The sequence below is a fragment of the Hylobates moloch genome, unplaced genomic scaffold (genome assembly GCF_009828535.3).
Source record: "Hylobates moloch isolate HMO894 unplaced genomic scaffold, HMol_V3 SCAFFOLD_47, whole genome shotgun sequence".
Taxonomy (NCBI): Eukaryota; Metazoa; Chordata; class Mammalia; order Primates; family Hylobatidae; genus Hylobates; species Hylobates moloch.
In genome coordinates, this window is record NW_026652322.1 from 165,684 (window position 1) to 187,879 (window position 22,196).

The following is a 22,196-nucleotide window of genomic DNA, read 5'->3' on the forward strand; positions in this document are numbered from 1 at the left end:
AAAGGTATCTGTCAGGTATTATTAAAACCCAGAAGAAGAGCAAACCTTGGACATAATTCACTCAATGTGGGAAGGCTTCCAAGAGAAAGACATTGAGCTGTTCTTGAAAGACAAACAGAATTTAGTCAGATTTCCATTTGGTGACTGAGGCAAAAAGAAAGTCTGATATGTTTGGGCAACTTCTTGTAAGTAGCCTAGCGTGTAGAGCATAGTTCATGTAGGGGAACCTGGTGAGGGTTCAGGCTAGAGGGTAGGACAGAAGCCAGATCATAAACGTGTGTGTGTGTGTGTGTGTGTGTGTGTGTGTGTGTGTGTGTGTGTGAAAATGTAGATGTATGGATGCATGCATGTGTGATTGTGTGTGTGCACATGGGTGTTTGTATGTATGTGTATGGGCCCATAAACTGAAAGCAGGGAGAGGGAAAAGAGACTTAGGGGAGTGGTCCAGAGATTTGCTGAGAACTAGTCTCTACACCCCGCACCCTGAGTCCACCCTAGAGAAAAACACTAGCATCCAATAAAAGTCTATTTTTTCTTTTACTTCAACAAAGCTATCTTCAGCACTTCTCAAACTTTACTGTGCACATAAATCACCTGGGGATCTTGTTAAAATCATATACCGATTCAGCAGGCCTGAGATGGGCCCTGAGATTCTGCATCTCTAACAAGCTGCCAGCTGAGGCCAGTGCTGCTGGTCTGGGGACCACACTTTGAGTAGCAAGAGGCTACAGCACATCTTCCCTCCTATAAACAGTAAATAGTGATGAGAATCCAGGCCTTGGAACCCAAAGATCTCATTCACTATTTGTATGATTTGGGAGCAAAACCTCTCACTTTCTGAGGGTATTAATCACCTCATTTATAAACCGATTACTGAACTAGAGATGATCTCCAAGTTGCCTTCCCATTCATTAATTTTAAATTAATTTTTTAAAAATGTAAATAATGAAAGATGAAGTACTGTGGATTTCCAAGGAAGAAGATATTCAGATTAAAAACATAAACTCAGACACAAATGTTTGATTAAACTACTTAAGGCCATACAAGGCATTTTTTTGTTTGTTTGTTTGTTTGTTTGTTTTAGATGCTCTGTCGCCCAGGCTGGAGTGCAGGGGCGCAATCTCGGCTCACTGCAAGCTCCGCCTCCCGGGATCACGCCATCCTCCTGCCTCAGCCCCCAGAGTAGCTGGGACTACAGGCGCCCACCACCACGCCCAGCTAATTTTTTGTATTTTTAGTAGAGACGGGGTTTCACCGTGTTAGCCAGGATGGTCTTGATCTCCTGACCTCGTGATCCGCCCATCTCGGCCTCCCAAAGTGCTGGGATTACAGGCGTGACAAGGATCTTTATAACATTGTACACATGGATCAAAATATCACAGGTGCTCCAAAATATGTACAACTATGATAAATCACTTTAAAAATAATCTAATAATAATAAAGATATCCTTAACAAAAAAGTGGCTTCTAACCTACAAGTTTGCAATCTTAACAATGAACACTGTGCAGTTATGAAGTTATTGTCCCTCAGCTCCAAAGCCACCCTTCTAGACCTTACTTGGTCCACAAATCCCGGTCAGTTTTGCCAGACCCTCTCTGCTAGGCTCTGCCAATAGAGGGCGCTAGAGGGAGGCTTCAGGGCTGGGGAAAGAAGAAAGGCCCTGTCCTTTCTGTTCCTGTAGGTTTCACCCTGACTGCAGCAATTACTTTCCAGATAGCAGCTGCATCCAATTAGCAGAGGCCACACTGCACTTCATTCTCCTCCCCGACACCAGCAACTGCCAGCCAGGGCCTCTCTTCAGAGAGCTGAGTTGCAGCTTTACGGAACCCCTTCTCAAGATTCTAAATTATCATCATTCCAGTCTCTTTCCTTTATTCTCCAAGCCCTAGGGGAGGGAGCTTCTCCCTGCATTTGCTACCTCAGTGATACTTTTCAAAAGCATTTCACCCACCTGTTAATAATTTTTACATTAAAATCTCTCTTTTCAAATAACTGGTATGATTTCTGTCTCCTGACTATCCCATGACTGATCTAGACACCTAGATAAATTGAAAAACTTTAGAAGTTAGATGTTGAATCCAACCCCTTAGTTTTACCAGACGAGGAGGCTGAGCCCCAGCAAGGGTCAATAACTTGCCCAGAACCTCAATGCTGGCCGAGGACCTGCTGGTACTGCATTTCTGGTCTCCTGGCTCCAGGCCTGGTGCTTTCACTACTAAACCTCACTGTCCAAGGTCATGGAGGTACCAGAGAGAATAAGAAGAGCTTCTCAAATGCTGTCTTTGAAGTCTAGGAAAAGGAAGAATGAAGGAAAAATGAGCCTATCACCAGGGAAGGGAAATACAAAATTAACAACATCTCTGGAATGGCTACGTTATTAGACTCACTTCAAATCTGTCTTTAGCACAAGAAATTTTAAAAATACATTTGGAAAATTAGCGTGCAGTGGAGTTATCAAAAATTACCTTAGTGTGAAGCAGATAAGGAACTAGTCAGAAAGCTAGAAATTCAATCATCCCTCAATTTCACTCAACAAGCTTGGTGGCATATTAGGGAAAAATGATCTCTTAATATACTGAGATTTTTGAGGAAATTGAAAACCAGGATTGCTACCTACAGAGCAGAGGCGATGAAGGAGGAGGAGGAAGAGGAGAAGAAGAAGAAGGAGAAGGAGGAGGAGGGGGAGAAGGAGGAGGAGGGGGAGCAGGAGGAGGAGGAGGAGGTTGAAAGGAGGAGGGATGTGGTGGAGTGGAAAAGACTTTTAATTGGTGGTAACACAACAAAGGAAATAGAATACCCCTCCTTGGAAGAGGGAGGAGCCTGCAGTGACAGGCACCCATGCAAGAAAGAGCCCAGTTCTGAGACTGAGACATCTGGGCCATGGTCCTGGCTCCATGATTACCACAGCGTGCCTGTGGGCAGCCCATTCAGCCTCTCTGACCACTATTACATCTTTGTAAAATTCAATGCTCATCTTTGCAGAGTTGTTAGGATTATATAGGGGAGTGGATTTAAAGTATCTAGCAAAATGCCTGGCACCAAAGTAAATGCACATTTAATAAAAGCTGCTATTGATGTTATTAGCAGTACAGCTTAAAATTGTCTAGGACCTTGGAAAGCCACAGGATTAGAAAAATAGAAATAAGATGGTGATATTTTAAAAACAAGCCAATCATATACTAAAGGAATATGAGGAAAGAGGATAGAGAATAGCAGAGGAAACTTATTTTTAGTAGTATGCCCTTTAAATAGACCTCCCTCTCTCCTTACCTGGAGAAGGAGCCAGGTTCCCATAAAAAGCTTTTTTTGAAAAATATTTTCGAAGTTTCCTCTAACAAAACTTTGAAGGGGGGAATTTTTTTTTTTTTTTTTGCTAACTCATATTTCTTCAGTTCCCACATTAAATGTCATCTGCTTAGAAAGGCATCCCTGATGTTCCAAACTAAGGCTCCACCAACTTTTTCTATAAAGGGACAGAGCATAGATATTTTACTTGTAAAATGTACTTTGCCAATCTTCTATGGTCTCTGTCACATCATATTATTATTCTTAAATTTACAACCCCTTAAAAATGTAAAAAAAAAAAAAAATAGGTCATAGGTTTGTAGACCACAGTTTGTTGGTTCCTGTTCCAAATTTCAGTCGTCCCTGATAGTCTTTTGGCAGCATACCATTGCTTTTCCTTTGTATCACATGTCTCTATTTGATATTATATATTTATTTGTTTGATATTTGCCACACTCCTGTGACTGTAAACTCCTGGACAAAGGGACCATGTTGATTTTGCTTGAGTAGAGTTCGACACTGTCTCTAGCACAGAGATGTACACATAGTAGGTACTCCATTAATATTTGTTCAATAAATAAAATAATCTAAAAGTAATTCCTATTCACTGTAAGAAAATCTGAGGAATACCCCCCAAAATGTATAAAAGGTAAAGCAAAAGTCTATTCATCATACCACCACTCAGAGACAGCTGTTGTTAGCAGGCTTTATTTTTGTGTTTGTATTTGTACGTGTATAACTACATACTGTATTTACATGATAGAAATCTTTCTGTATCGAAAGCTTCATAGTCTAGCTTTTCACTTAATAAACAACTCAGCAAAGAATATTTTATGCATATGTCTTTGTTGGTGTTTCTAGTTATTTGCTCAGAATAGATTCCAAGAAATTGAATCATGAGATCGAAGAAGATCAACAAGTTTGTGGCTCTTGAGACACAATGCCAAATATCCTTCCAGAGAGCTGGCAGATATCAGAAACCTCTTTCCAGCTTTAGAGATGCTTTTCACACAGACAGAAGATTTCCTCTCCACACCAGAGGCAGCAGGATAAGATGTACCATCAGACCGCACTGGCTTACTGTGGTGTCATGAAAGAAGAGGCCCTGCGTGGGTGAGCTTCTTTATTTAGCAATTAACCAAAGACAAATAAACCACTTCTAACCTTTTTCTTGCTTGAATATGTAGAAATTAAATGCATTCATTATCCTGAGAGGATTATGAGCTTTTTCCTGCAGTGACTCAAATATTTATTTGACTGTATGCATATGCTTTGCAGGAATAAAAATCAGCATCTTCCAACTAAACCATTTCCATTCCATCTATAATAACATCTCTAAAAAGTAATTCCTGTCATTTCCATTCCATTTATTTATTACTCAACCAAATATACCCTCCTTGAAGGGTAATATTCTCTTGGACTAGGGCATGGGATTCACAGTCCCTCAAAGTGGTAAATGTGATAAATGTTTTAACATATATGGGAATCCCACAAAGAACTCTCAATTTGGTATTAAATCATGGAGGAACATCAGGGTATCCATCTGCACATCCTATGAAATAAGATGCATTGGGTAAGTCAGCCAGGTGCTTTATGTGGCATCTGGATGCTTGGAAACTTCTGGATGAGTAAACACTTTCTTTTGGGTCAAAAAGGTTTGGCTTTAACATGTCGTCTAGTGGAAACCAATTTAGAATCACCATGTTCAACTTTTCTAGTCTTTTATGGGTCCAGTAAACTCAAGTGAATGAATCTTCAGAAGTGGGTTAACTTGTCCATTCTCTTGGTAGTTGGAACTCTTTCCTAAATGTCACATAAGATATTTGGATACAAATGTGTAGAGGAGAAATGAAAGGACAAAAGAATTAGCATTTGTTGATCTCCTGCCATATGTAAGACACTGTGATAGATCACATGTATAATAATTTCAATTTGTCATTCTAACCTGGTGAGGGAGGTATTAATGGCTTCATTTAACAGATGAGGAAACTGAGGTTAAGAGATTTCCTCTCTGACCACAATTATTAAAGTGTAAGTAAACTTTCCCAATATCTGATGAAAGAACCTAGGATTATAGTTGAGTGAGTCACCAATGCCCCAAATTATGACATAGCCCATGAAGAAAGATACACCAATGCTCTTCAAGGACAGCAGGGTTGGGGTGAGGCATTTGTCACTCTGCCTGAGGATGCAACATTCTCACTCGCCCTGGCCCCTCAGCTCAGGGCGAGCCACAGCACAGCAGAAGAGCAGAACCGCCCCTCCTGGAAGTTCTAGGTTCTGAATGTGTCCAATAGGCCCAGAGGTGAGGGTCTACAGGCAGATCAGAGAGTCTGAGAGACAGAAGCCCCTTGCTTCAGCAACATTGGATATAAGGACAGAGCCTTAAATCAGGAAGAGTTTCTCTCTCCAACCATATATAGGGGAAACTAAAGACTTTGCCTGGCAGCCTAGAGACTTTATCATTGCAGGAGATGGATAACCAAGATGAAACCATGAGACAACATTCTGGGTCAAGCAGTGAGCAATGAGGAGACCCGGACCCCAGGTTCCTGGCTATGTCTTTGGTGAGTAGAGACATATCCACAGCCACAGTGGAAGCAGCTGCAATAGAAAGGATTTAAGACAACAGCGAGGTTTCTGACTGGGGCTCATCTTAGTCTTGGGGCAAAGGGGTATCTGTCACTTTCCTTAATCTTCTCTCAGTCTAAAAAGAAGAGGCATTAAGAAAGATTCCCTGAGGATACTTCAAGAACCCTGAAAATGCCTTGCTCGCATACCACCCCACTAGAGATGTTTCAGAAAAGCAGCTTCCCTTTTGGTACCTCCTATCCAGAATGACTCCAGGTGAGATGGGTAAGAGGAGGTGTCACCTGGGCCAGTGGAGGTATGACACCTCTGATAGCTCTCCTGGGCACTGTGGGCATCTCAGATAGGATCATAACCCAATGAGGCTCAGTGATGCCTCTGCCATTTCACTTAAGACCAAGTTGTGGTCATTTCTAAAGGGTGGAATATTGTGTCTGATGAGATATAGGAATAGTCCAGGGGTCTCATAAGAGGGCAAAAGCAGATGCCAACAGGGCCCAGGCAGGTTATACAAATGGGTGATACTTCCAGACATCCCTAATAGGGAGTGTGGGGACTGAGGAATACATGCCCATCTAAAGGGAGCAGCCACCACCTAACTTCAGCCAACTGCTGTGTTACAGAAGATAGACCCTATTCCTACAGTTTCAAAAAGAATCAGAAATCTAGATTGTTAATAAAATCTGAGTTTTAAAACACTACTAGCCAAACAGTAGTTTCACCTACTATTTGAGAACCCTGTGTGACAGAGATTTGTGCAGCCTTTAATAGCATGTTCAGAAAGTGAGTATTCATATTTAAAAAAATAATAGGTAACTCCTGGGTCAAATCTCTTCATCCTATGACAGTTACTCTTACTCTGCTATTCACCCTTTTATCAAGTATTGAGCAACCCCTGGATACTAATGTCCTATGCTGTCTCCCACCTCAGAGTCTTCACACTGCTCTTTCCTCTATCTAGAATGTTCTTTGTTCAGATCTTTGCATGGCTGGCTCCTTCTCACATTTCAGGCGAAATCTCAAAGAGGCCTTCCCTGACCATCCATCCTCAATAGCCTCTCCCTCCAACAGATGGAATCGTAAAGTCCAGTTTTTCGTGTATTTCAAGTGAATGACGCTGATGACTTGGGCCAGGTTGGTAGGTAGAGGAAAGTGGTAAGACATGGCTGGATTCTGGGTGCATTTTAAAGGTGGCATCTAGAGGAAGGGTGGTAATGAAAGCAGACAATGAACACAATCCCCAAAGAAGTGAGTGGCAATACACAAGAGATTCAAGGACTAGGCACTGAGACATTCCAACATTCAAATGGAATGTGAAGAGAGACCAGCGATGGAGAACAAGGAGGAGCAGCCAATGGGCAGCTGGAAAACGAGGAGATAGAGGTAGCTTAGATGTCCAATAAAGAAAGTGCATCAAGGAGGAGAGAGTGGCTAACCGTTACAGTTGCTGTGAACAGGTGAATAAGCTGAGGATGAGAGCTGACTGCTGAACTGAGCAAGTGGAGGCCAAGAGTGATCTAGAAAAGAACAGGTTTCTGAAGAGGCGAGGATTAACTCCTGCTTAAAGATGAAACATCCTCACTCATTCATTCTACTGAAAGTGGGCTCAAGTGAGAAGGGAAAGTGAGGAACTGGGTTCAGTGAATTTTACTGGAAAGGGAATAGAAAAGATGTGTGTGGGATCAAGACTGAAGAAATGTGTGGTGTGCTGGTAGAAATGATTCCAAAGAGAGATAAATATTGATGAGGAGGAGTTACAAAATGATGAGAAAAAGGATTACAAAAGTGATGTTCTGGGGAAGTGAGAGGGGATGGGATACAGGGAGGCCAGTGAGCCTTACAGCTCCTCCACTGTCACAAGAATACGGGGTCAGCACAGAGGCAGCGAGGAAGGTAGGTGTGATAACAGGGGCTATGGAAGTTCTTCTCTGGTTACTTCTGTTGTTCTCAGCTCAGGAGGAACTGAGTTTATTAATCTGAGAGTGAAGATGAGGAAGAGATGCTGAAAATTGGAAAATAGTGGATAAGACACAAAATAACCATCGAGGAGAGAGTGAAGGGATGAGGGAAATGAAGGATGATGGCTGGCAGCACAAAGGATCCTCTGGAGGCTCTGCATCATGAATTTAGTGAGGCCAGTGGGCAACATTGTATGTTCTGTGTTCCTGACCACCCATGTACAGCAACGGGGTTTAGGGACAGATGGAGGAAAAGTCAGATGCAACCAGGGGTGGGGAACACAGCAGAGTAAGAGAGGTGCAAGGAAGCTGGTGATGTGCACAGAAAGTGACTGTGATTATGGACATGGACATTAAGCTCAGTGAGGAATGTGGTGAGAACAAGGGAGTAATAAGAGATTAAAAGGCTAAAGATTGGAGAGGACTTTAAGGAAACGACAGACCAGGATAATGGAAATCACTTATTAAAATCTCCAAGGACAATAATAGAAATATGGTTGGAATGTGACAGTGATGAACCTGGACCTAAAATTCTCCAGGAATGAGAGCACATGACCCAGTCAGTGGATGACTGCAACAAGAATGTGTAGTAAGTGATACTCTCTGATGACAAGAGATTCGAATATGATATCTGTTAGTGAGGAGAGAGGGAGAATGGCCTGGAAATGTCCAGAGGGGGCAAGAAAGAGCAATGGTACAAGAGTGGAGGCTGTGACGGGGCCAAGAGCACTCATCTGAGGCTGCAGGGCTAATTAACATCCTCAAAGGAGAAGGGGGAAACATAGGGGAACGGAGGCATGTACAGTGCCATACGGGAATGCAAATGTGGGTGGTAAGGGGTGTGCTGGCAGACATGAACCTCTCACGGTGATTGACATACAGGGATAAACAGCATAATGAAATTAGTCCTGATCTTGGTGGCAAGGCTGGTAGTATTGGGGAGAAAAAATGCTGGGAAGCCTACCAAGAATACATTGAATTCTAGAATCTTCTTTACTCTTGCCAGATGAAAAATGGAGGTCAGAGAGAGCCATCTTGGGTTTTGGGGGTTTTTTCAGTCTTTTTCTTTATTAAAATGTTGGCTCCATGACAGGACAGGAGGGACTTACACCTCTTGTTCATCAGTAAACAAGCCCGTAAGTAAGTTGACTCTTTAAGGAGCTACTGAATAAAGTGAAAAGTTAAAAATATGCAAATACGAGCTCATATTTACTGTGTGCCAGGGACTGTGATGAGCCCTTTATGTGTTTTATCTTATTTAATCCTCACAATGCTTCTGTAGGCAGGTACTAACAGTATTTTAATATCACGCATTAAGAAACCAAGGTTAGGGAGGTTAAGTTACTTGTGTAAGATGATAAGGTTAGTGATGTAGCCAAGATATGAAGTCAAACAGCCTACCTTTAAAAACCTTATGCCTGTGATAGACTCTGTTGGTCATGTTCCCAGCAGCCCTTTTCCCTCTTCTTCCTTGCTAAGGGAACCCTGGCTTTTGTTCAGGTATTTAATGTGTTCAGAGAGATTGCCTCCTCAGACACACTCAACCCTAGGGGATCAATCATAGTTCATTTAAGATGGTCATCTTCATCCAATTCTTCTTGCCAGTGATTAATCCAGGCAAGCCATAAGACTTGGTGGATACCTGCCAGATGATTGGAAAGCCATTATCAGGTGACATAGAGCTTAGATCTATGGTGGCCATCTTGTGACCATCAGGGAAAGTAAAGAGAATCACAGACATGCCAACCTCATGCCCTGACATCAGTGAGTCATCGAACCAACTCTGGTACCACCTACTTTGAAAATTCTTGATCAATAAATAGTGAGTATCTTTATGATTGAAAGCTATTGTTACCAGAAGCCAAATGCACCCTATACACCTGCTGCCTCCTAAAAAAGAAACCATACTAATGAAAGATTATCTGATTGGTTTAAATAATCATCCCTTACGAGCAAACGGCAAGACACCTTGGCACAGGGGAAAGAATTCTGTGCCAATAGTCAGGAGTCCCAGATTCTGGTCTAAGAGTATATGACCTTGACCAAGTCACTTTCTCCTTGGGACTCAGTTTCTTCAAGTCAGAAACGAAGGGCATGCTAGGAGGTCTCCTTCCTCTCTTTCATTTCTAATATTAGATGGTACTATAATTTTGTAATTCGTGTCTTATACCTTATAATCTGTTATCATGTCTCCTTTCAAGGACAAGACTTCCTTTTCTAGGACCCACAGAGAGCTGAGGCAGAGAGGACAAGGCAAGGACAAAACTTCTTTGGACTATTTTCTGCACATCCCCAGCAGAGACTGATGAATGCCTCTGAGTCAGCAAAATCTCCAGTGGTGAAACAGAAAGCGTACACTCCACACATTCAAGCAGCTCAGGCCAGCCCACACGGAGAGGAGGATGTTCACATCCAGCTTGTTCAGTGGACCCCATGGGGCATTTCAAAGGCTATTACATTTCCAGGACCTTCTATCACACCTCCTTTCTTCCATCCCTGCTAATATTTGTGACTTTCCAGCTTTCTTCTCTGAAATCAAAATCAATCCTTTGCAAAGTAAAACTCAGTTCCTCTGAGCTAGTGCTGGTTAAGATTTACAAAATAAAGAGGAATTTTACACCCACTGGCCTCAAAGAGTCATTTTAGCTGGCAGTCATGAGCTCCACCAAGGACCCGAGTGCTCTCTGTCTGATGGGGTTGCTGGCAGAAGGGATGCGGGAAATTCTTTGTGCTCTGTTGCTCTGCTCCATACTTAGTGATGGATCATCTCTTGGGCCCCTGACACAAAGGATGGCAATGTCACCACTCAGCTCTCTGGCAGCCTATTCTAGGCTGACAGTCTAGCCTCAGGGATCACTGCAGACCCCTGCAGTTTCCCCTTCCAATGAAATCAGCTGGGTGCTGATTTTACACCCATTGACTGGGATACAAACAACATCCCTCTCTCGCCTACAGAGATGGGCTGGCACTGACTCTAGCACCCTGAGAGGCCAATGCCTACTTCACACTTGCATCTTACTGGAGTCACGCATTTTGCATAAAAGTTGTTTAAGGTTATATGTGTAATGCGCTCCTGGAAAAGTCTTCCAGGGGTGGGACAGCAAGATAAAGGAGAAGCAACAGACTTTGAAGTCAGATATAACTGGACTTTTGAAATCCTAGATCTGTCACTGACTAGTTTTTACAAGTTACTTTACCCTCTTAGAGCCTATGTTTTCTCACCTGTTAAAACAGTGAAAATCATGTTTGTCTTGCAGGTCATTATAAAGGTTAGAAATGGTATAATATAAGATACCTAGTACAAAATGGATGCAAAGACAGAGCTTATCAAATTATAACTCTTGGTAGTAGTGGTAGTAGTATAATTATTATAATTTGCTTTTAAATTAGAAAAAAGTAACACATTATATAAGACAGTGGGAAACAACTGATTTATTCATATCAGTTTCTTTTGCTTTCTATGAAGAAGTCTATATGGGAGAAAAATAAACCTTTCAACTTCATTCATATAAAGGAACCCATAGTGACCATGAGTGGCAACACAGGACAGGAAAATCACATGAGGAACTGGAGTCCAGCACTCATGCCTTAAGGTCTCTGAGCAACACTCCCCTCACTGCATAAATACAGACTATCACTCTACTCATTTCAGAGTCATTTAAAGATCAAATAAGAGTGATTAGGAAAACCATTGAAAGTCTATAAAGCACTGTACAATATTTTTTAATGCAGTTTCATTTTTTCACGCTACCCAAGATGTGTGCAAATATTCCAAACATGATCGCAAATACATGAAGGAAGCCACTGGGGATCGTTCCTACTTTTCAATATAGCACGATAAGCAAAAACCCTGACATCTCAGCAGCTCCTACTGATACATAGTCTTTGTATAAACTACCTGGTTCTCTACTCTGGCTGCACAATAGTATCACTATGGAGCTATTAAAAAATGTATATGCCCATGACTCATCCATAGACATTCTGGCTTAATTATTCTAGAGCAAAGCCTGTAGTTTTTGTCAGCAGCTCCTCAGGTGATTCTACTGGGCAGTTAGGATTAAGGACATTCATCTAGTGCAGTGGTTGTCAACTGGAAGTGATTTTGCCCCCCAGGGGACATTTCGCAATATCTGGAGACATTTTTGGTTGTCACAACTGGGAGCAGGGTGCTACAGGCATCTAGTGGGTAGAGGCCAGGGATGCTGCTAAGCATCCTACAATGGAAAGGACAGCCCCTCAGAACATGGAATTGTCCAGCCCAACATGTCAATAGTGCATGACTTTGAGAGGGGCCACACAGAGGACTCATTTGAAAGAAAGGCAGTAACTGACCATACTGCACAAAAATAGCTCAGCAATCTTTCTGGTCTCACATGCACTCCAGAACGTTGTCATCTCCTCCATTTAGAAGATGGAGTCTATTTCTTCTCTTCTTGAAATTGAACTGGTCTTTATTACTATCTCGATAAATAGAATTCAAGGAAATAACATGCTTGACTTCTGAGGCAAAGTCACAAGAGGCTTCTGCTTGTCTTTCTCTCTCAAGATCTCTTTCGAAGCCAACAAGTTAAAAAAAAATCCAGCTACCCTGGAGCTGCCATGTTGGAAAGATCACATTTAGAGATCATATGGAGATAGACAGAGATGCTCAAAAGCAGCCCCGGCCATCTGTGTCTTCCAGTCTGGGTACCATATATTTGTGTGGGTGAGCCCTCCAATGATTCTAGCCCCCACCTTCCAGCTGCCCCAGGTAATGTCAAGTGGAACAGGGGCCAGGTGTCTGCCCAGACTGCAGATTTATAAGCAAAGTAAATGGCATGGAGGTTTTGGTTCTACGGGGAGTATATGTTTGCTTGCTTGTTTGATATGCAATAATAGATAACCATAATAAAGTCCCTTATGATTCTATAAAAGATCCATCTCTAAACCCTCTTCATTAGGCCACCAAGGTCAAAAGCTTACATATACTTGTACAAGGAATGAGCTTTATATATTTCTAGCCCACACCCAAATCTGCAACTTCTACCTCCATTCTCAGTAAATATGCCAATTTACTTAAAAATTCCTCCCATTCGTTTCTGTTGTGCTTTCTGTGGTCTGGAAGATCATATTTGCCAACACGTGGGTCAAGGGTATTATGAGTCTTTTCTATTCTTGGTGAAGTTTTCCATTGTGGAAGCAAATATAAGCATAAATACAGGTGAATCAATATAAATAAATAAATAACATATTTCTATTCTAATAATTAGCAAATTGGTAGTTACTAAACATCTTTCATTTACCAGGTCTTCCAGAAGGGTGCACTTAACTGTGGAAGAAAACAACTCGTTAAAGTCTTTGAAGGTGGCATTGCCAAGGGAGATATTCTGCAGGCAAAGTGGACAGAATGTCCTGAGACATCCTTGCCTTAATCAATGTCGAAACAACTGAGAAGCTAAAACATCAGGTTTTGCAGTTGGATCAGGGGAGCAGGATGAGTACTGACTAAGCACCTACTGTGTGCAGATCCTGAGCAGAGTAGTTAGGGCAGTCACAGGGGTAATTTCATTTAATTTTCCCAACATCCTTGGGAGCTAAGAACTATCCTCTACCGCCCTGTCTTTTCTCTCCCTCTCTATCTCTGCTTCTCCCTCTCTTTGCAGACACTGCTGTTTATTCCCAGTAAAACTAAAATCTACACAAGCTCCACATTATCTTTGATTCAATCTTGATCAAAATCCAATAACTCAGAAACTAAGTTTCAACAAGGAGTTAATAATTTAAAGTTGTTGACACAAGTGCTTTTGAGACGGATAGTAGGCTCTCTCTTTTGATGTTGGAAGAAGCTGCAAGGCACAAAAAAATAGCAGTAGACAAGTGGGGAAAGTGTCACATTCAAAGCTAAATCCATACTAAATCTGTATCTCACATGATAAAATGAGTGTTTTGTGTGCAAGACGTTCTCCTCGAGAGAGAATTTTTTTTTTAACCCCAGTGGTTTAATTGTGAAATTGCTCTTAATCTTGAGAGTACGGAGCTTGCTTTTTGGTTGGCGGGCTAGATGGTTGGTTGGTTGATTGTAGAAAAACTTATTTCTATTCATTGTGTGTTAGTTACAGAAAAGTGGGTTTACTCATAAGCTTTGTAATAGTCAACCCTCTGACTATGAATTCCCTGACTGTATTATAATAAACACAACCCACTGTGTAAAAATGTAAATCTCTTGATGTTAAGAAGCGTTTTCTTCCTTGCATAAATTGTACAAGAAAATAATAGTGCTTATAGAAGAAATGTTTTTAAGGCCTACATAAAAACCTCAATTTTTCAAAACACTCAAATGGTTTCTACTATTACTTCTAAAGACTAGTTTAGGAATTGCATATTTATTACTCCAATAACATTCTATGGGTTCTCCCACCTCCAGTCTCTCTCCTCGATGATCCTTTCTTCACCAATGTGGTGATTCTGCCAGTTGCTGAGGATGTCTGCTCTAATTATGCATTCCTGAACTGGGGGAAAAACCACAGCACAAGTTTGAGGACCCGCTGTGAGATGGACCTGAGCTAAAATTCCATTGATCACCTGACCACCATAAGCTCCTACTCTGACTGATGGGCCACAGTGACGTTTTCAGTCTCTTGGAATTAGTGTCAGTTCAGAGCAAGTATCTTCAAAAGGTCTGACTATTTTCCTTTCCCCAGTGCACAGTCACCTAGTGAAAGCCCACAGGTCTCTTTGGGGAACACTGGGAGAAAGATTATTGGTATAAATTTTTGGCAGTGTACTGGGGTCCCTCCTCAAGGAGATTCAGCCTCCCTTTCATTCAAGGGGTTCTGGGTCTATAAACTGGCTCAAGTCTGGGAATTGACCAAGAAGCCATGATGCTCTGTTTCTATATTTTGTTAGACTTCTGTTCACTTGACCTAGAACTTTACTCTTATACAGATCAAGTAAGAGTTTAGTAGACTTCCTATTTATTTCATTTCTAAAAATGCCACAATGAACTAGCCAGTACCATAGGTCTACATAGGTCAGACTGTTCTCATTTCTGCTTTGCCTCTGCTGTCCACTACAATAACTACACTCTCCTTGCCTTTGGTGACTGAGTGCCACCACTTGGCCCTTGCACCCTGGGATCCTATTATTCCCACTGCATTTAGGTGTTGCAACTCCGTGACTACAGTCCACACTGTAAGGTCTGTTCCAGACAGCACAGTAATCACAGATCTCTTTAAGGACACTGAGGATCCCCTCAAAAAATTCTCATAGTCATGGTAAAAGATGTGTCCTCTGAACCCTCCCAGTGTGGATGAGTAGGTCTGAAATGAAAAATCCACTCTAACATGTAAATATTCCTAGGCCTTTCAATCTCTTCCTCTACCATAAACCAAAATAGGTCTGGCATTTCAACTTCATTTACTGTGGGCCACATTTTAGTCTACATTTCAGCCAACCAATGAAACAAATGGTAGAGTTTTTTCCAGCCCTACAAGCTGCAACATTAAATGCAGAATTTCTGCTTAGTGGGCCCAAATCAATAAATTTGGCCTGACCCAACTTTATGTTTCTTCTACCAGTATCCCACACCCTTAATATCCACTCCTACACATATTCTCCAGAAAAATCAAGTCATTCTTTTGGAATGTAGCCACCTCTTCATGGTCCACACGTTGTGCCTCACCTTTAGAGGCCTGATGGGACTTGACTCTAGTTACAGGTCTAGAAGCAAAGAGGGGTGGAGGGGGTGGGTCCTGATGAGAACCAGCAAGTCTTGCAAGGCAACTGCCTCAGGAGAGGCAATTACAGCCTCCTCAGTCAATGCAGAGTTCATCTCCTCTGAACTGGGGCAGAGAGGATGCTTATATTGGCAAAGAAGACTCATCATAATTTAGGGGCTCAGTGTTCCCAATTTCATCAGTCTTCCCGCACATCCCCATGCTGACTTTCAGGATCTCATTCCTTCCCAGTCAATGTTCTCACTTTAACAGAAGACACCCTGCAAGGCTGGGAATTCAATTTTCACTGTAATTCAGCCACTCACAGAATGAGATTCTGGGTTTGGTTTTCAGCAATCTCAGCAGATAAGGATCTCTTTCAAGGGAAATACAGAAGTTTTCAAATCCTTTATGCAGCATTTGAGCTGGGAATTTGAATCCTTGGGCTCGTTCATTTCTTTCCCCCACTTTGTCCAGTAATGTTAGTGCTAACAGCCAAAGTCTTTACACTCATTAGTTTGACAAAAATGTTTGAAGGTATCATGTACTTGGTCACCCAGATTCTTGCCTATCATAAGTGTTTGATTAGATGTATCTAGTGATATTTTATGTATCTTCATTGCCACATCACAACATGGACTATCAGTGCTCTCTTTATTCCTAGAAATAGAGTCAAAAGGGTCTTTAACATGGAATCAACATAAGTGCCTATCAACAGGGGATTGGATAAAGAAAAGGTGGTGCATATACGCCATGGAATACTACACAGCCATAAAAAAGAACAAAATCATGTTCTTTGCAACAACATGGATGCAACTGGAGGCCATAATCCTAAGCAAATTAATGCAGGAGTAGAAAACCAAATACTGCATATTCTCACTTATAAGTGAGCGCTAAATATTGGGTATTTGTGGACATACAGATGGGAATAATAAACACTGGGGACTACTGGAGAGGAGAAAGGACTGAAAACAGTTAGGTTCTTTGCTCACTACCTGGGTGATGGGATCATTTGTATCCCAAACCTCAGCATCGCACAATATATCTATGTAACAAACCTGCACACGTACCCACTGAATCTAAAATAAAAGTTGAAATTATATTTTAAATGTGAAAAATTCAAAAGGAACTACTGCTGTAACAATATATCACACTCAAAAAATAAACTCTTTAAATCCAATCAGATTAGAAAGCCAATTCCAGAAACCCCAGAACCAATTCAGAAAACTCATCCTCAAAATTCTGCTCCTCTAGAAGCACTCTCAGTACCAAAATCACTGGGGCAGAGTGATCACCCTAAACCACAGGCCCCATCTTATCACCTCCCTCCTCAAAGGCATATTTCATAGCTCCCCATTAAACAGCTCTCCATTGCCAGTGGAATCAACTCCACACTCCCAAACACAGCAATCCGTGTATGTCTGCTAAGGGAGCCCTTCATTTTAAGTCTATTCTATTTCTTCTGACGTTTTTTGTTTTTTTCACAAGGGCATCAAGTAATCAGTCTATCCTGAAGAATTACATGATCTAAACAGTATAAATAAGAACAACTGGTATAAATAAGAACAACTGATATAAATCAAACACAGAAAGAAATACATGGACATTCCCAGTGGTGGATTTCACCATCACGAGTAAGTAGGTAAATACTTGGTCACTGAGGACATATTGTGTGCCAGACAAGTGACCCCCCTCCATGCCACCCCCTTCTGAGACACAGAGTGGCTCCTCCTTTCAGGAACTGACAATGAATTTAGGCCTAAAGAAAACACGGTTCATAAATCAAATATTCTGCCCTGATGCTCAGCTAGAATTTGCATATAAAACAATCACAGGATAATCTCTCACGAGAGCAGAGTAATATGTCTATCTCTGAGCTGCTATGAAAATTCAGCTCAGAATTTATTCTAATGAATCTGCCCCATCTGACATTGCTCTGTGGCCTCCGTATGGCTGGCACAGACACCATGCCCCAGGGGTCAACTGTTAGATTCTAAATCACTTTCTGAAAGGTATAACTCCCAGAGTCTTTTCACTATAGATGGCAAGAAACTAACAGCCAATAAAATACACAACAAGTCACTGAATCCTTCCAAGAAATCAAAACTCTGCAGGCAAAACATGGAACTCTTGCCTGAAAGTGAAGCTCACTTTCATAGGCAGGAAGGTAGGGAATCGCCCACAGTTCCAGGTTGAGGTGCTTATTTGCAATTGTGAAAAATTGGTGTCAATTTATCAAATGCAGGCAGAAAAGGATGGGGTTGGTTTGTCTTACGTGTCGCCAATATTGTCATCCTATAGGTTGGTACAAAAGTAATTGCGATTTTCGCCATTTAATAGTAATAGCTCCAGGGAGACAAGGCTCTCACACTCAAAAAATAAAGTATCTTTAAATCGAATCAGATTAGAAAGCCAGTTCCAGAAACCCCAGAACCAATTCAGAAAACTCATTCTCAAAATTCTGCTCCTCTAGAAGCACTCTCAGTACCAAAATCACTGGGGCAGAGTGATCACCCTAAACCACAGGCCCCATCTTATCACCTCCCTCCTCAAAGGCATATTTCATAGCTCCCCATTAAACAGCTCTCCACTGCCGGTGGAATCAACTCCACATTCCTAAACATGGCAATCCGTTGTCAGTGATGTCATCTGTAAGAACCAAGCGGCTTACCCTGCCACATAGCCCTGAGCTTCCTAAGTTTAGTCATTTCTTCGGGTGATTTTTTTTTTTTACATACCCAGAAAATGCATAATTATCACAAGAAAGGTTAAAATACATGTGGATTCACTCATCAACCACCAAAAACTGTGGAATCTCAGAAGAAAGACTCCAGATTGGCCCAAGGTCACACAATCATTAATACAGCAATTGCAAAAACAAATCACCTAGCTCTAGAACCACCCCCCACCCCGCCACCATCAACCTCAAGCTCTGTCCCTTTACACTGTCTCTGTTTCCTTCCTATCTGAATAAAAGTGATAAGACTGAATGTTGCATTGCATGATTATATTGTGGTGTTTGCATTTAACATCTCTGTGTGACCTCTATTTCCACCATTAGAATAAAACTCATTGAGTGCCAAGACTTTGTCTCCTTGTATTGCTATAAACCGGAGGAGTACCAGGTGCGTGGTAATGTTCAAACATTTTTTAAAAGAATGGATGAAGAGTTTAATTAACAAATGAATGCCTTCTCCTTCACTGAGAGTTGAAGGAGACCAACTGCTGGACACTAAGCAGGGTTGAGCCTTCAATGTTAACAATATACTCACAGATCTTTTTCTTCCCCAAGTGAGACAGTTCTAGATGAAGATCCAATAAAACATAATGCTCAAGAGAAGCAAACATTCATCTTTCTAAAAGCTCAGAAAAATAGGACAGCAGCACCCAGATATTTTTGTCACCTGGCCAAGGGACATTTCTTTATTTTCCAAACTGATTCATTCATTTCCAGGAAAAAAATAACAAAACAGCCTATGATTTGACACTTGAATTTGGGAGTGGAGATTTCTCTTACTGAATTCCTTTCCTGGGCCATCAAGTAGGAGTCAAGTATAAAGACATCATTTTCAGTGAGTTTCTTTTTCTTTTCTCTGTCTCTTTTTTTTTTTTTTTTTTTTAAATGAGACAAGGTGTCACTCTTCCACCCAGGCTGGAGTACAGTGGCACAATGATAGCTCACTGCAACCTCCATGTCCTGGGCCCAAGCAATCATCCCACCTCAGCCTCTCGAGTAGCTGGAACTGCAGGCATGCACCACCATATGTGGCTAATTTCTTTTGTATTTTGTAGAGACGGGTTTCACCATGTTGCCCAGGCTGATCTCAAACTCCTGGGCTCAAGTGATCCTCCCACCTCAGCCTCCCAAAGCACTGGGATTACAGGCATGAGCCACCACACCCAACCAGAGTTTATTTTTAAAACAGAGAGAGGATGGGGAAAGAGAGAACTGAGTTAGCAGCACTCAAAACATAAACAGCCTTTTTGCCAGCTGAGGTAGGATAGCTTGACCTTAAAAGTCTACCATAAAAAACACTGGCTGAAAGAAATTTGTAGTCTCACCTGAGAAAATCTGTTCCCGAATCATTATTGAGCAATCAGTTTAGTAATAATAACAACCACAATCAACAATAATAATAACTTAGATATCTTGAGCACTGATTAGGTGCAGGTACTGTTTTAGCCATGTTAAATGGATTAACCTCATTTAATCCTCAAAATAATCCTATGAAGTAGATACTATTATTATCTCCATTTTGCAAACAAGGAAACTAAGGCACAGAGATGCCAGGCAACTTTCCCAAAACCACACTGCTAAGAACTGGCACAGCAAAGACTCAAATCCAAGCAACTGACTGCAGGGCCACGTTGCTTCGTCATCTCACTGCAGCTATAGTTCACTGCAGATGCCAGAAGGGAAAATGGCAGAATATAAAGTAACAAGAACTAATCATTGTTGAGGGGGCAAAAAGTGCTGGTTGCTTTACACCTGTGTTACCTCATTTAGTCCTCACAGCACTGTATTACTCTTATTCTACAGATGGAAACACTGAGAATTAGAGGAGTCATAACTTGTCCAAGGTCACTAGCAGATCGATGACATATAGGACATACCCAGTTGCCAAACCCTAGAGGTTGGACTCCAGTGCCCACATCATTATCAGCACACCATGTTCCCTTTCTGTTGGAAGCAGTCTGATGTTCCAAGCAATCTATAAGGTGCTTGATGACACAGAGAGCAGCCTGTGCATGGCATGACCTCCTTCCCACAAACGAGGCGTGAGAGAAAGGCAGTATGGTGTGGCAGAATGGGTGTAGACTTTGAAGTCAAATAGACCTGGGGTCAAACCCCTGCTCAACACTTACGAGCTATGTGACCTTAGATAAAACTCTCTGAATCTGTTTCTGCATGTTTACACTGAAGGACAAAGATCATCTAACCGACATGGTGACTCTGAAGATTCCATGTGACAGCGTGTGGAAATTCTGGCCTCATGAAATCCTCAAATCATCCAGCCCCCTGGATCCATTTAGACACTCATTTTCTTGACCACAAAGAGGGTCCCATGAGTGCACAGGAAGTCCATCTATGTTCAGAGGGTCTGCCTGCTCCTCTTGGGCTGAGTCACAGCATCTTCTGGGCAGACACTAAAAGCAAAATTACAAAAACCTGGACTCCCCAGATTAAGACCATATTCCCGCAACTCCCAGCATTTACCCTAGGAGCCAGCAAGAGCTGCAACCATACTGCAGATCTGTTAACAAGGCTGCCAGGCACCACGGTGCCAGAGAGACCAGCAGGGCATGAAATTATTACCGACGTTGCCAATTTGGACTCACAGGGACCCAGGGTTTCAGTTGGGAATACTGCAAAACAAATTAATGTCTCAGAAATGTTTACATCAGTTGCAGATGGTTTTGTTTTGTTTGGGGTTTTTGGTTTTTGTTGGTTGTTTGTTGGTTGGTTGGTTTTGTCCTTTAAAAAAAAATCTACTATTTATACTTAAAAGCAGGTAGCAGAATTTTTTAATATGAAAAAGAACTACACTAAAATTATGTTGGTGTTTAAAAACTCTAGGTGATATCCTTGCTTCTCAAGCCCTTTCTTCTGTTTGCATATACTCTGTCTCTTTTGGTGCCTTGATGATTATATCTGACACAGTTCTAATCATTTTAAATGGCCCTTTAGTTAAACACAAACGTGTAAAGCCATTTTTAAGAGCCCCCAGGGACAATTCTTTACGCAGATGTTCTTGATTTTATATCTCAATTTTATTTACAGTGGCCCTAAATCAGGGGATTGCAAACTGCAGCCCGCAGGCTAAATCTGGCCCACTGACCATTTTTTGTAAATAAAGTCTAATTGGAACACAGTCACGCCCATTTGTTTACGTGTTGTTCGAAGCTGCCATTGTGCTACAGTGACAGAGTTGAGTGGTTGTGACAGAGACCATCTGGGTCTGCAAAGTCTACAATATTTACTATCTGGGTCTTTACAGAACTGTTTGCTAGCTCTTGCTCTATAGCAAGTATTGGGGACCTGAATTGCACCAGGTATTTCATAAAGACTGTCCCTACAGTAACCAAATAATTCTCTGTGTTTGTTAATGTCTGTTTGTTCAACTACATGCAAATTATTTGAGAGACAAAAGCTATTTTCTTCCCAGATCCTGAGCGCAGAGTCTAGCATAAGGTAAACCAATAAAAAATATTTGTTGAATGAAGGAGCTGAATTGCTAGATAGATTTTGAGCTCTTGAGGGTCATAAGCATGTCCTGGTCTTGAATGAGAATTTGACTCATAGTTAGTTCTCATAACTACATGTTTGCTGCACAATTAATTTCATGGACTCTAAATTTAGAGGGTAGATACATTTTGCAGGACATTTGGTGACTAAAGACAAATGCTTGTCCATATGATGATGAATCTTTTCTACATCACACCATTTGTGCACATCCTCTCTCTAATTTCACAAAATCTCTCTGCCTCAGCCTGATGCTGATGCTTGGCTCTGATGGTACTGATCTCTTAAGTGATTTGCAAAGCTGGTCCTCTATCCTGCAGAATCCATCTGTGCTTCACAACATGGTTCCCAATAGCCTGCAGGGACTCCACTGGTGTGCTCAAGCCCATCATTCATCCCCAGGGTATGTGGGCATTCAGCCTACT

At 41.6% G+C, this 22,196-nt stretch overlaps 1 protein-coding gene across 7 annotated transcripts in view; it reads right to left on the minus strand.

Moving 5' to 3' along the window:
* LOC116463661 (synaptic vesicle glycoprotein 2B) overlaps positions 1-22,196 on the minus strand; it is a 195,402-nt gene that overhangs the window by 47,023 nt on the left and 126,183 nt on the right. The gene's annotated exons all lie outside the window — the stretch shown is intronic.